The following is a 16085-nucleotide window of genomic DNA, read 5'->3' on the forward strand; positions in this document are numbered from 1 at the left end:
TGCAATTTAGTTATCAATGTTTAATCAAAGCATAAATCAGCATATGTGTGCCTCTTAGCGGGGATTTCGGTAATTCTTAACAAGCACATAAACCCGCGCCGGTACCGAAATCCCCGCTGTACAAACCTTCAAGTGTAAAAAAATACTGATTTAGGTTTAAATAAAGGGAACAATAGTATTTTTGGCCACAAAAAAGCACTTCCGCGTCAACAAAACGATTGAAATTATGTCAGAAACCCAGCTTTTCATTGTATATTGCAATACACCATCGGCCGCCGAGAGCGGAATACTGCGCTTGGCCGCTAAACAATGTGGATTGCATCAAATTAAATGTCAATTTTCGATTTTATTACAAAAATAAACACTGCCTTTTTATAAATATGTCAAGCACGTACACTTAACAAAAAATCGATATATCTTTATGTAATGTAGAAAAGTAAAGCGCTTTATATATAACAATGTTTTATAATGTCTCTCTGGTTGAGAAAAAAAACTAAACAAAACCATGTAGAACATATAATATGTTTTCATAATTAAAAAAAAATTTTAATGATGCACGTGATGTTTTATAATTGATATAAGTTCACGTGTCATTGAACGAGTTAAGGGAGAGATGCGAATTAAATTACACATAATTAAAAACGGATACTATACTGTCAGCTTGATTTATAAATTGTTTCCATCGCGCCAATATATTCATTGTTCCATGAAATTTTGTGTATAAAAGCAAAACGATTGAAATTATGTCAGAAATCCTGCTTTTCACATGAAATGATCTTTAACACTTTATTTATTCCAATCAGGTAAAAACAAATACAATAATAGGGGAAGTCTATACTGTGTATTAGAAACTTGTTGTGGTGATCCCTATCTTATCCGCTCAATACACATCCAGCTACTGTACAGAAAAAATTAGATTTACTTCCAAAATAACTGATTTCATTAATTGCTAACTTGTTGTCTACATTTTAAATTAACAACGATAATGGATCAACATCACCGTTGCACAATTATTAAGTTCACAGTAATCTGTACTTTAAATAGATAGCCTAATTTAAGGACGGTGCTAATAAAGAACAAAGCGTGAATGTGGATATTAAGAAATTAGATCCTTTTTTGATGACACTGGCAGTATATCATTTTATCTTATATAAATAAGCCACATTAAAGACATGGCTAAAATTAAAATAAGACCACATTGCATCTTTCATTTCTTGAAAAAAAAAATAAGCACGCAGTCACATATAAATAAGATATATGAAGACACAGACAAAAATAAATAAGACACATTTGGCATCTTTCACTAAATTTTTCTTGAAAAAACATGTGCACATGAAGAAAAACAATTTATCTACTGCACATTATTCTAAAAGTCGACTGACAACTTAAGTTCAAAGAGGGATTTACAATTAAATAAGATCCATTTTCGCATGATGCTGGTTGTAGAGCAAGCAATACATTTCTTACTGACACATTATTCTAAAAGTCGACAGGCCAACATAAATTCAAAGAGGGAACCACAATTAAATAAGATCAATTTTCGCATTGATACTGGTTGTATAGCAAGTAGTCACATATTAATTACAGCTTGCATTAGTTGCAATAATTTTGTTAAGTGCGCGTGCTTCTGAACGTTGCGTTAAGCGGAGAGTGTTGTCATTTTGTTAGTTTTATATTTGGTATTATGTATGATTATTGCTTGTTTGAATTTGAAAATAAACGCTTTCTGGCAATAAGCATCGTCTTAATTTTAATACAAATAATGAACATGTGACATACAAAATGTCCAATAACATACCGGCAAATAACATTATATATATGTTAATTTCTGTGCATGTTTATACCGAAATTATAGCCGACATCGGCAGTTAGGGAAATTTTGTGACACACTTTAACACATCAAACATGCATGATAGTTCTTTTTTCATATGATATTCCCCTGGTTGCTTACCGGTGTATTGGTGCAGTTGATAACCCCGCCGGGACTACAGTAGGGTGCTAATACACACGTGTATCGTGTTCAATACAATCGTCTTAATTTTAATACAAATAATGAACTTTGACATACAAAATGTCCAATAACATATCGGCATTAACATTATATATATGTTAATTTCTTTGCATGTTTATACCGAAATTATAGCCGACATCGGCAGTTAGGGAAATTTTGTGACAACACTTTAACAAATCAAACATGCATGATAGTTCTTTTTTCAATAGATATTCCCCTGGTTGATTACCGGTGTATCGGTGCAGTTGATAACCCCGCCGGGACTACAGTAGGGTGCTAATACACACGTGTATCGTGTTCAATACCGATCCATGCTACAAACGTGTAAGAACGGGAATTTCGGTAATTCTACCTTTTAAGCTTGCGCACCTCTAATGGGCACATATCCAAATATAATTTAATTAATTATTTTCCTAATCAGCATCATTTCACTAAACTACATGCAAATTTGTAGGTAGGCTTTCCACGCTTAAAAAAAATAAACCGATTTTTTCAAAACCACCCTCACGCTCGGCTTTTGTCCAGTTTATTTTCACCCCTGGGTATATAAAAATTCCATAATTCATTCAATTTCCAAATATGGGCATGCAGTTGGTGTGTTACAGATGCAGTAAAGGTGTTTAAAGTGTATTAAAACAAGATGAAATAAGAATTCTTTTACAGACATTTATTTTTTACAAATTTTAATCTATGGAATAGCGCCATGAAATGTAAGTGATTTCAGCCAAGTAAAAATTGGGTCGGTTTAAAAACAAAGTGTCATAAAATTCAAAATAGTATCATTTAAGTTATACTTTAAACTAAGTTTTTATAGAAACACTATATACAGCAAAAATACCAAAAAATAGACAGATTTACCGTTTACTTTTTGAAATAAAAATAAAAATGCAACATGCATCATTCGTATTTTCAGCAGTAAATTAATCAATTTAGCCATAACGTTGTTTTAATTTTAAAATTGAAGGATGTGCATACAATTTTCAACATATTTAACAATAAACATAGCTTATGTGCTATATTAAATCAAATTACGTTAGAAAAGAAATAAAACGCGTCGCAAAAAGTATGCGATGTCGGCAGGAATCGAACCTGCGCGGGAAAATCCCAAAAGATTTCTATTCATCGCCTTACCCACTCGGCCACGACAACTTCACATCTGTGTACCTTAAATTAGATATATATAAGTAAACAGGTAAAAAGGCTCGCTCGATCTTTGAAGAAATCGCGAAATCGTATTTTTCAGATGATAATTGGATCAAAGTTCAATATTTATAGTGGAAATAATGTAATCTAAATGAATAAGTTAAACATATATCAAAATTCGAAGTTTGAAAAAAATAAAATGCATCTCTCGGAAATAAGCGATCATTGAAGATCGGCAATGGCTTATGTATGAAGTGAAAGGACAGTTGAAAGTTTCCATTTTGCACGTTTATGATTCTGATAATATGGTGACAAAGGCAGCAGTCCTATGTAGTATTGTGTTTGACCGGAGAGTAGCGTGATCTGTGTCGGTGTTGGGCGCTCTGAGGGCGCAATCCGGCTACATAGGTACATAGGAACCTCTTGTGGCTATAGTCCATGGATCGGGTTCGGCAGACAGGGAACATGTAAATTTTTATATGTATGTTTTATATCTTAATTACCTAAACGTATATTTATCCTGATTACTTATTTACTGAGGTTTGAGTTAGTCGCAATGATTGTAGATACGTTGTACTATATTTAGTAAGTATTTGGAGGACGAGTGGCACGGACACGCGCTTTATTATCACTTATGCAAGGAACGCGTTTTGTTTATATACGTATTTTTGATATTCCGATAGGCTTAAGGGAGGTAACTTATTCAAGTAAAACGCGATATTTTTTGCGATGCCTTTTTATAACTCTTGTTTAATTAATTACATACGAATATACAGCTAAATTTAAGATGATTTTTACCAGAAAAAAAATTTCGGAGAAAGATATATTGAGATTTTGATATTCCATAGAATGCGAGTCTCCATATATATTTTCTATTGCAGGGGAGGTAATTTAAAAATTTTAAAGTCTCCGAATGGTCTTTGTTGTATCTATTTACGTTTATTTTCAAGCTAATGGCGATTAAAAAATTAATTATTATTAGTATGTGCTCACATGGATATTGGTACGGATATATCGTGTTCATATAATTGTTACTACATCCATTTCATTCATCACTCAGGTCGGGCTACACAAATCTCGTGAAGAGGCCAGTAGGACCTGTAAACAAACTCTCATACACACTCTTCACTCATCGTGGCGCTCTCGCATGTCTGAGGCGATATATAATACTGTATTCGCTGGTATTTTCGGTTGATATGTTTGATTGCTTAGGGACGCAATGAATATAGTGTATTTATATTTAATAGAAGTGAGCTCATTATTGTTTCTGGCGGTATTCAATTTCTGGTAATAGTTTCGCGATTAAAGACGTCGGTTCTCGGTTAGGTGTGGAATGTTCTTATTTGTTAATGTGCCAAGTGCTTAAAGGCGGGTTTATCGCACTTTATTAGTCGGCGTTTCAAGAGAATGGGTAATAAATGCAAATCAGTAGGTGCTTAGAGACTTAAGTACGGCAAGAACCACAACTCACTCTGCTAGGAACGATTACCACTGCCTGTCTGCAGCAGACGACAAATGATTCTGCTCTAGCAGTGAATGTATATACCAGCTTGTAAACGCCATTGGCCAGTCTAGTGTTTATCATTAAAATATGCACATATTGGCTGCTTTCATGGAAAACGAGGCTTAATGCACGTCAAATAAGATTAGCCTGTGCACAATGATAAGCATATGCAATGCGAACAAGCTAATCAAGGACGACAACAGCGAACAACTTCAGTGCCTTCAGCGCTTTGATTTATAATATACATTATGTCCTATGTTATATGGCGTATAGCTACTAATATATGTCTGTATAAAATATGTTAACCGTCTTTATTTTTTAAATAAATGAAATCATACTGAAACTCTACGAATTGAGGATTTACATGTTTTTATGAGCTGTCAAAGATTATTACGAACAACAATTATTATCTTTTTTAATGCAGACACTTTAAAAGACTGTGGGTGCGGACCCAGGATCCTGCGATAAATCAAACGGAAAGGTACTTTAGGTACTTAAGCTACGTTGAAGAAACTCGGACATTGTTGACGCCCTGTCTTCAATAAATACTGTTTTTGAGTGAGGTAAAACTTACAAATGTATTTGTTAGCCAATTGACGTGTATCGTGGTATTTTGAAATTATTTTTAAAATAACTGGGCTAAGCATTTGTTTCGGTAGAAAAGTACTGCAACAATTTCGCTAGATTTGAACACATTTTAACACTCCGCATTATGATATTTTGATTCAATTTTTCATATTTATACCAAGTGAGTTTTCATTTGACCGCCTTGCGGATACAGATCCATAAGCATGTGCTTGTGTATTATAATAACAATTAATGAGTTAATTTACTACTTACAGTATCGTTATTTTCATCAACATCATCGTTATCATCGTTATCATCGTTATCATCATCATCATCATCAACATAATCATCATCTCATCATTATCATCATCATCATCATTATCATCATCATCATCATCATCATCATCATCATCATCATCATCATCATCATCATCATCATCATCATCATCATCATCATCATCATCATCATCGTCATCATCATCGTCATCATCATCGTCATCATCATCATCATCATCATCATCATCATCATCGTCGTCGTCGTCGTCGTCGTCGTCGCCCTCGTCCTCGTCCTGCTCCTCCGCCTCCACCGCATCATCAGCAGCAGCATCGTCATCAGCAACAGCAGCAGCATTATCGTCACTATCACCAACAACATCGTTATGGTCGTCATCGTCGTGATCATCATCATCAGTGTCATCATCATCATCATCATCGTCATTGTTATCGTCGTTGTTCTCCTCCTCGTCGTCGTCATCGTCATCATCGTCGTCATCGTCATTCTCATCATGAACAATTTCAACAACCGTAAAACCTATCGCTCAGCTCATTTTTGCAGTGAATTCGGATGTTATATCAAATCTTTTTGATTAATAGAGTTTGCTGCTTAATGTATTAATAACTAAATAATAATGTTGATAATATTGAAAATAAATGGTTTCAATTTTATTTATCCGTTTAAGATGCAGTATTTGACCAAGTCAATTTGTCGCTAAAAGTATTCATTACACATTCAATCCAAAAAGCGTTACGAGTTGCTATTGAAACTATAATCGCATTCCGATAAAAATGGTGTCTGTATTAGGGCCTGTTTAATTTCTACGCTTCATTGCAATTCATAAAAATATTTTTAAGGGTACCGGTATATCTAGACACACTCTGTTATCCAAACAATCCTTGTGATCATAAACAAATAAACAATGAAATATAAATAAAATTAGATGATAAAAAATGGTATCTTCCTTTTTGCTGTTGCTAGTTATCACAGAGTAGCAAAACTTTTAAATATAAATTATATTCAATTCATAGCACGCTTAAAGATGTGAAGTTTATCTAAATCTATAAGCACAAACATATTTATGTTTGTTAATACAAAGCTGTAGCAGTTTTCTGATTGCGCTTGAAAAGATGTGATTGTTGTTGTTGCATTAATAGTATCATTAGTTTGTATTTCCAGATTAGGTATTCCACCATACATTTTGTTTTTAATCAGATGTCTTATAATTGGCATTGCAATATTTCAATAACGAGTAATCAACACAATTGACTTTATGTATTGTTAATTGTTTATCCATATTATCATTAACACTTGAGGGAAAAATAAGCTGTGTCATTTTTAATTTTTTATTTTACTTATGGTTCAGACAACTCTGCTTTTACTCTATGCCGTAATAATTATAAGTTTCCGTTCACTTAAAGATATTGTTTTTCGTGTTGGAAAATTTAAATACGAAAAATATTTAGAGACAAGTGTGTTATGTTTGTTTGTCAATTATTTAATTGAAGTAGAAATAATACATCAGTGTACATAATTTTATTGTGTTGTTCCCTTCGTTCTTTACTTTAAAAATACAACTTAACAGCTTTGCAATCAACTGAAATAATATATAAAAAGTAAAAACAATAAACGTTTGGCTTTCTTAATACGATATCATTTCAAACGCTGTTGGAAGGAACCATTGCTTATTAGAGGTTTACAAGGTAATTTACCCAAGTACGCAAATGTAATGGTCGATTGCCCTTAGGCATGATTCTGTTTTATTACTTTAATCCGGTTGTAAAAATGCATGACCGAAGGGTCATCAGATAAGCAAAAACAGGGCCAAAATCTGATAAAATAGCGCTGTTTAACTGACTGTACGAAAATCCGTATGTCCGAAAATTTAGAATCATGAAAACATAAATATTTTGGCTTAAAAAGGAAATGTAAGAAAATTTAGAATGTAAGAGAAAATACGGTGGTTTTATGGTGTTTAAATCGATTAGAAATAGCTAAACCTAAAGACATTATCTCAAGTGTGATTTTCAAAAGATTTGATATGAATGTACACACACGGTAAAACTAGTCTATTAAAATGCAATACCTTCATTGGTTCTCATGTTTTTAATATTTATTAAACATAGGTATTTGTGAACACTTGTTGTTATATAATATTGAAATGTACACGTATACTGAACATAAAATCATTAGCATAACGGCTAAGTTGGTTTTTACTAAGATTGCAATAGTGTTTATTTTATTATTATGAATCTTATGAGGATAATTTTGAAAGTATGACACAGAGTATCTGAAGAAGATATATACATAATCACATATGTTGTTGTTGTTGTGGTTATTGTTTCAATATTTTTATGAGTATCATACATTCAATGACGAATAGCTATTAATTTGTCATACAAACACCATAATTATTATTGGATTGCGGAGATTAAACAAATCGATTCCCTAGTAACTGATATAACTGATACATTTTTTGAGCGACAATTTGAAACTAAATCTAGTATTATTTAAATTTGATTATTTTAATTGCAGACTTTTTTTATTAACCCCAATTAATGTGTACGCAACGTTTCTTTTATTTAAATCGCTGAGTACGAAGCATCGAGCTATTTTTTAATTAATTGACAGTGATCTTTAATGTATGTCATAATATAAATTGAAATCAATCTTAATTAAAGCTTGAGTGGTTGGTTTGTAATAAGTTTTGTAAATGTTGCTGTAGGATATGCATGCACAATAAATACTTACGCTCTGGCATATTGTGATGGTGATATGATTATATATTGCACAATGATTATGTGATGATGTTCTTGTGATAATATTGAGGCTATAATTAGTTTTTGAATTAAGCTAGCTAATTTCAAATAAGATTCAAACACAACCCAATCCTAAAATTATCAGTAAGTTATAGTATTGTTTGCCTCTAGGCGCATAATTAATTGAAGGCCTAGTTTATCTGTTAATCCTCGCCCCATGTGGTGTCCCAGTGGGTACACTGATATTAATACACGATGTATTGGTCCACAATTAAATCTCTTATAAAAACATGTCTCTCAGGTGACTGAAAAATGGCTGTGTGGATACAACAAATACTACTACAACGGAGACTAAGATAACACATGTTACAATTAATTTGTCTTCCTTGCGTTCTTCTTATACGACAAACACTTCTAAAACAAAAAAGCAAAAAGCCGCTACTGCTACTGCTTCGGCTACTCTTACTGCTACTGCTGCCGCTGCCGCTGCCACTGCCACTGCCGCTGCCACTGCCGCTGCCACTGCCGCTGCCACTGCCACTGCCGCTGCCACTGCCGCTGCCAGTGCTGCTGCTGCTGCTGCTGCTACTGATAGTGCTACTGATAGTGCTACTGCTACTGCCACTGCTACTGCCACTGCCACTGCCGCTGCTGCTGCTACTGATAGTGCTACTGCTACTGCTGCTGCTGCTGCTGCTTCTGCTGCTGTTGCTACTGCTACTGTTACTGCTACTGATACGGCTACTGATACGGCTACTGCTACTGCTACTTCTACTGCTACTTCTACTGCTACTCCTAGTGCTACTGCTACTGCTACTGCTACTGCTACTGCTACTGATTCTGCTACTGCTACTGCTACTGCTGCTGCTGCTGCTGCTACTGCTGCTGCTGCTGCTACTGCTACTAATGATAATAATTCTCCTTCTACTTCTCTTTCTACTATTGCTAGCGATGCTTCATAATTTATTTTTAAATGTATCATTATGTTAAAACAGGAAAGAACTGTTATATATATTTTCTTAAAGGTGTAAAGAATCTAAACTTTTCTGCGATTAAAGTTTTATTTAACTGGATTAGTATAGGCCACATAACAGACGCTATTGTACTGATTTGTACTAAACACCATTTTGTCATAATCAACAGTTTTTACATGCCGCAGTTTCCTTGGAAGTTAACCTTTGATTGGAGTTATGTATAAAACATTAACAAGGTATTTGTTGACAGTTTGTCCTGTCACAATTATATATTAGTTGAGCCAAACGTGTGATAAAGATCCCTTTTGGGGTGGCGATAAATACTATTTATATTGTTCAACAGTGGGAGACTGAGAAAACATATGTTACAATTAATTTGTCTACTTTGCCTGCTTCTTCTTTATATATTTTTCTTGCTAATCGTTTAAGTTTAGTTTTAGTTAAGTAGGTATATCAATTTACATTTTTTTATAGATATTTATTTGGATAGTAATAGTATGTTTTATTTGACTTGACATCATTGAACCGGTTTATTCATTGATAAGATCGGGATCTCCACAGGTGTTTAATCTCGATTGTTAGGTGGGGAGAAGGGTCCGAATGATAATGTTGTCGTCGGCTTACGAATCACATTTCACAAGTTTTAGACAAATATGCATACGTTATAAACCTAATTTAAGTATTACATAGATAATAACTTATCTTTATTTTGATGAACTACGTTTAAGGTATAAAACTATAATTATCTATGTGTTGTGTGCCGCATACATACCATCTTGCTTTTTTAAATTTGATCACAACGGTCCGAAGTCATTAACATTCATTATGCATGGTTGCTAAAGCACAGTGTATACTAACTAACCTATGTTTATTGTTGTTTGCTAGGGTTATTATTTTTTTTTTTATTTGGGGGGGGGGGGGGCTTTTATAGAAGATTTCAACTAGTCCTTCAATTAACGAAAAAAAAAATATTGGTATAGGAAATATAAAAGAGTAATAGACAGCTTCATTCATGCTGTTCTATTATGGTGTTTTAACGCATATAATTATGTATGGTTGATGAAGCACATTGTATGCTACCGATGTTTATTGTTGTTTGATGATGATGTTAAGTTGGTGTTGCTGTTGTTGTTAATGATGATGATGAGGAGGAGGAGGAAGAAGAAGAAGAAGAAGATGATGATGATGGTGGTGGTGGTAGTAGTGACGACGACGACGATGATGATGATTTTGATTATGATAATGAGATTTGAATTAAATTAATGCGCAAAGATTTTTCTTTTTAGCGGCCAAGTGCAGATATCTGCGCTCGGCCGCTGTAAGGGTTATGTAATATTTGCAATCTACATAGGAGTCAATAGCAGATACCAAGCACCATATGCTTATGAGAAACAAAAGCAAAATATTGGCAATCGCTGAAATCTCGAATATGACTTAATCATTTTATTAAATGAAAACCGGTAACTATTTTAAAAGGTTATTATATTGCAACAACTTAGCGTTGTTTATCCAAAAGACCATTGTTATAATAACAGGGACGTCAATAGGCCAAACTATTCAGGAAATATGATTTGAGTCGTCAAAAAATTGAATTAAATTTAGTAAAAAAGTAGACTTAAATTCTGTGCGTACGGTTACACATTGGAAAAATAAAATAAGAATTCAAAATGTGTGATCATTCGTAAAACTCAATATCAATGCATATAATGTAAACATTTTATCAATGAGTTCCCACTCGTCTAGGCCCTCATTACAATTATGAAATCAACAGCACTTTAACGTTATTATGAATAACAGACCATCTTTACAACAGTCGAAAAGCCGAACGTTTTCCATTATCTGGTCCTTTTATCGCAAAAAGTCTGCTGTAACCCGGCAATTGTCATGAGCTCTTCTTAGACTATAAACCTAAATGCGGATGTGCCAAAAATTATATTTACCTGAAAAAAAAGAATTAATAATAGACTTTAAGGCTGGATTATTATAGAGTGTAAACCAAGATTTTGCTGAAAAAGTTATCTGGAACTTTGCATGTATGTTGAGAGGAAATCGATTACATAATTTCAAATTTACTAGAGTACTTTTATATTGCACCACATAAAATGCTATAAAACTATAATATTGAAGTGCACATATAAACTTTATTATAGATGGGTAGGTATTTCGTGTCAATCTCTTTCACATATGAAAGAGCTGTTGGTCATGCTGCTTTAAGTACATATAGATTCATGACACAATTTAGATTAAGCAAAATAAAACACTAGGTATTTGCCAAGAGTCAAATATATACGAGCAGTAAGAGCGTAATCGTGCACAGCGAGACTCACTCATGTAGAATTGAAACTCTTATTGCTTTCTTTCGAAATAATTTCATGTGTCCGATCTAATATGCAATATGCCCGGTGTTTTTTTTGCGGATTAATGTTCCGTTTTAGATCCATAATTAACGAATGCCTCAATATTTTCAAAAATTAACACCGGAATAATGTTCACCGACATTTTTTCATACAGATTGTATATAAATATTATAGAGCTTAACAAAAATACATTAAGCCCTGTTCTCCCGGCACACGTGCTGGACACACAGGTGGTTAGCGTGTGGCTATGATAATAATTAGTGAAAACATCTTTTTGAATGATAAATAATCATATTAAAACGAAAAATCAAATTTTCTATAAAAAAAAATCACTATCGTTTTATATATAACAAGGTATCCAACTCGAAATCATCCGAAAACGGGGTGCATCGTTTTGAGCAGCCATTACTAAATTAATTTTGCAGCGATTTTCATGACCCGGTCTTATTCAACGCAGAAATGAATTTCCTTTTAGGAAATGTATATATATATTGTTATATTTCTACACATGCTGGGTCAAAATTTAAGAAATAAAGCTATACATACTTCGCTTGACCCAGTTGTGATCGATCAGACCGTATTTATGAATGAAATCTCCAGTTGTAAAGACACAACTCCGCATTGGAGCAATGAAATCACTCTTGTGTTTAAAATGTCAGTTGGTTGAAATGTATGTAAACAAAGGTTTGAAAATGCGCTGGACAGTTAGTTTTGATGCATAATTCTACGGCAAGCACGGTAAGAATGTTTTTTTTCATACGTTTTATTGAATTATGGTATCGAGGTTCGTGAACTTTGCAGGGAAAATGCCCTTTTCCCCGTGAAGATTTCAGTCATGAATACTGTCTGATCGATCACAGCTGGGTCACGCGAGTTGTGTATCGTGTTATTTCTTAAAAGTTGACCCAGTATTTGTAAAAATATTGCAAGACATATACATTTCCAGAAAGGAAATTTATTTCTGCGTTGAATAAGACCAAGATCGTAAAAATCGCTGCAAAATTGATGAAGTAATGGCTGTTTAAAACGATGCATCCCGTTTTCGGATGATTTCGAGTTGGATACCTTGTTGAATATATATTTAACTTATTTTTTTTAAGAAAGTTTATTTTTCGTTATAATATGATTACTTATCATTCCAAAATATGTTTTCACTAATTAGTATTATAGCCACACGCTAACCACCTGTAGCTGGACACTTTTAAAAAACACTATACAAATTCAAGTACTTATGCACTTAATTGATTGTAAACAATGACGGTTGAAATCCGTGCGTGGGAATTTTTCTGGTAACCAAGAGCGACGTCAACGTTCATGACAAACCTGTTTATATGACATTTATTTATTGGTTTTTTCCAACTTGATTGAAAATTATGTTTTATGATATTTTAATACATGTAAATGAAGTAGTTGTTTTCTCAACGAGGAGTACAATAGTTGTACAGTACTAGACACAAGTACTTGTAACTTTCAGGTTTCTCTTTATACCACAGACATTATATAGTCATAAAATGATAAATATGTGTTTATAGAAATTGTAATTATAGCATGGTAAACAGACTAGAGAAATCTGAAAGTTTCACGCACAGGTCTGTGGCAATGGGGGTTTGGGCTACTTTATAAATATGAGGTCGATATGCAATGCACATCGGTAGATTACGTCTACTGTAATTATTTGGACTAGGGAAGGGCCACAATTCCAACACATCAGCCCCGTTATGTTCTGAATAAAATACATGTATAATTTCTTGAGTGCCAATTGCATCTTACAAATATCAAAAACATTCACGGCAGTCAATTCATTGTGTAAACCTACTGGTCTTCATGGCAATAATGAACGTATTTAGTTTAATGGAGATTATATAACGAAGGGAACTAATTCAGCTTATTCAGTTTACTAGTCAAAATGATTCGGATGTTTTCGCTTTTTTTCCGAAAAGTAATTTATTCAACATACGGAAAATAAACGCGCGCCACCTGTTGTCATAATTTAGTAACTTGCATTCTGCTTACTGCCTGTTGCTAACTGCCGTTGTTAATGACGCTTAGTGGCAAAACCGATTATGAATGGTTTCAGGAATAATGAACACACAAACATTGGATAGTCACCAAGCATGTTGAAACAATCATCAAGTATAACCGATAGAGAACAAGCATGTTGGAACTGTCATGAAGCATGTTAGAATAAACATCACGCATAATGTAAATATTCATCATGAATGATGTAATGTTGCAGCAATCATCAAGTATAAACGAATAGACAACAAGCATGTTGGAATTGTCATAAAGCAAATTAGAATAAGCATCAGTCATAATGTAAATATTCACCACAAATGATGTAACTTTTACCTAAATATCCTTCCATAGACATGTGTTGTTACTAAAATAGACATAGAGATTTCTGCATTGGGAGTGACCTAATCATACTGTGCTTTAGCAGTATTACGGAATACCGTTAGTGCCATCGTGGTTACACATTAAAATCCAGAGGGCGAGAACGCGATAACGCGATGGTACGATGGCGACAATGTGACAATACGATGATGACAGGGTGACAATACGATGGCGACAATGCGATAGTACGATGGCGACAATGCGAGAACGCGATAATACGATGACGACAATCAGACAGTGCGATGACGACAGTGCGACAATACGATGGCGACAGTGAGATAGTACGATGGCGACAATACTACAGTTCGATAGTGCGATAATACGATGACGACAGTGCGAAAATACGATGACGACAGTGCGACAATACGATGGCGATAGCCGACAGTGCGATAGTACGATGGTGCCAATGCGATTACGCGATAGTATGATGGCGGCAATTCGAAAATGCGATGGCGACAGTGCGACAATACGATGGCGACAATGCGATAGAACGATGGCGACATTGCGATGATACCACGGCGACAGTACGATATGACTATCGCATTGTCGCCCCCGTACTATCGCACTGCCGCCATTGTATTGTCGCACTGTCGCATTGTCGTCATCGTACTAGCGCGTTTTCGCAATCGTACGAACGCATTGTCGCCATCGTATTGTCGCACTGTCGTCATCGTACTTTCGCGTTCTCGCATTCTCGCCCTCTGGATTTTAATGAGTAACCACGGTGGCCCTAACGGTATTTTGTACAGTAAAGTGCGTAAAATCTGGTTTGGAATAACAATTTATATGCCGAAAACAGATGTTGAAAACCCGACTTTGTTTTATAAGTAGTAGTCTAAATATACAATGAGTTTTCCGAGCATTAAATAAACATATTAAAATAAAATTCATGTTCGTATCGGTTGAAGTTCTTGTTAATAGTAGAAGCAAAGAACACAATAAAACGCTGATTGGGCTTACTTATTTGAGGCAAGAACAAACACATCGCGCTATATATATAACATATAACGCGCATCCGAAAAGTTCGAGCGCCCGTCTCGGTGCCGTCGTTTCCGGTGAAAGTTTCGCACAGGAGCTACCGAGTTTGGATATGAGACCACGAATCATGGCTTGACTTTATATATCAGTCAGCGTAGAACCTGACCAGACTGCGCGGTTGGACAAGCTAGGATGGACCAACTTTGGCCGCATATGACATAAGACCCATTTTCGCATGACGCGGGTCATCTGACCTTTATAATGTGTATATAGCTTTGAATGGAATTTGCACATAGTTTTTGGCATGGACTTATTGTTATGTTAATGTGTTGCACGCTTTCAAAAGCAGAGGGCATATATAAGATCAATTATACTACGGAGTTCATTTTCTGTTGCAAAATGAAATGCAATAAAGATTGTTTCTCAGCGGTGTGTACAGTATGACAGCGTTGTCTGTCTGCGATGCATTTATACTGGTTCTAAGCTGGCATACTCACCAATTGGACTCAACCATCTGCTCGAACAAGAAATGATAAGTTCTACTAGCATAAACCTTTAATTGTAACTCATTTTAAAAATATTCATGTTATTTATATTATTCAATTTATTATTCAAAATTATAATTATTATTTCCTTTATTGTTGTTTTTCGCATTAAGAAACTTATTCGGCTTACGAAACTGAAAAATCCCATTGGAAAAAAATCCCATGGGAAAAAAAATCCCATGGGATTTAAAATCATCCCATGGGATTTAAAATCCCATGGGATTTAAAAATCCCATGGGATTTAAAATCCCATGGGATTTAAAAATCCCATGGGATTTTTTTTTTAAACACGACTAAACGCATTAAAATATCGTAGTTGTTCATCATTTCATAAAATACGATGTTTCTGAAAGTTTCATGAATAAATCTCTCAAAATAAGAAAAAAATCCCATGGAATTTTTTTCTCCCATTTTAAAATGGGATTTTTTTATTACTATATATTTTTATATATAATTGGCATAAAACCAATATACAGTCCTTAAATAACGTTAAAATACTTGCAAACGCAAATAAAACACGTTTTTTAAAATGTTCAAAATCCCATGGGATTTTTCTCCCATTTGCAAATTATGGGAGAA

General features: G+C 34.3%; 1 pseudogene; it reads right to left on the minus strand.

Moving 5' to 3' along the window:
* Window positions 1–15644: 15644 nt before the first annotated feature.
* Window positions 15645–15781, minus strand: LOC127870541 (small nucleolar RNA snR44; annotated as a pseudogene).
* Between the last annotated feature and the right edge of the window lie 304 nt (window positions 15782–16085).

The sequence above is a fragment of the Dreissena polymorpha genome, chromosome 2, assembly GCF_020536995.1.
Source record: "Dreissena polymorpha isolate Duluth1 chromosome 2, UMN_Dpol_1.0, whole genome shotgun sequence".
NCBI lineage: Eukaryota > Metazoa > Mollusca > Bivalvia > Myida > Dreissenidae > Dreissena > Dreissena polymorpha.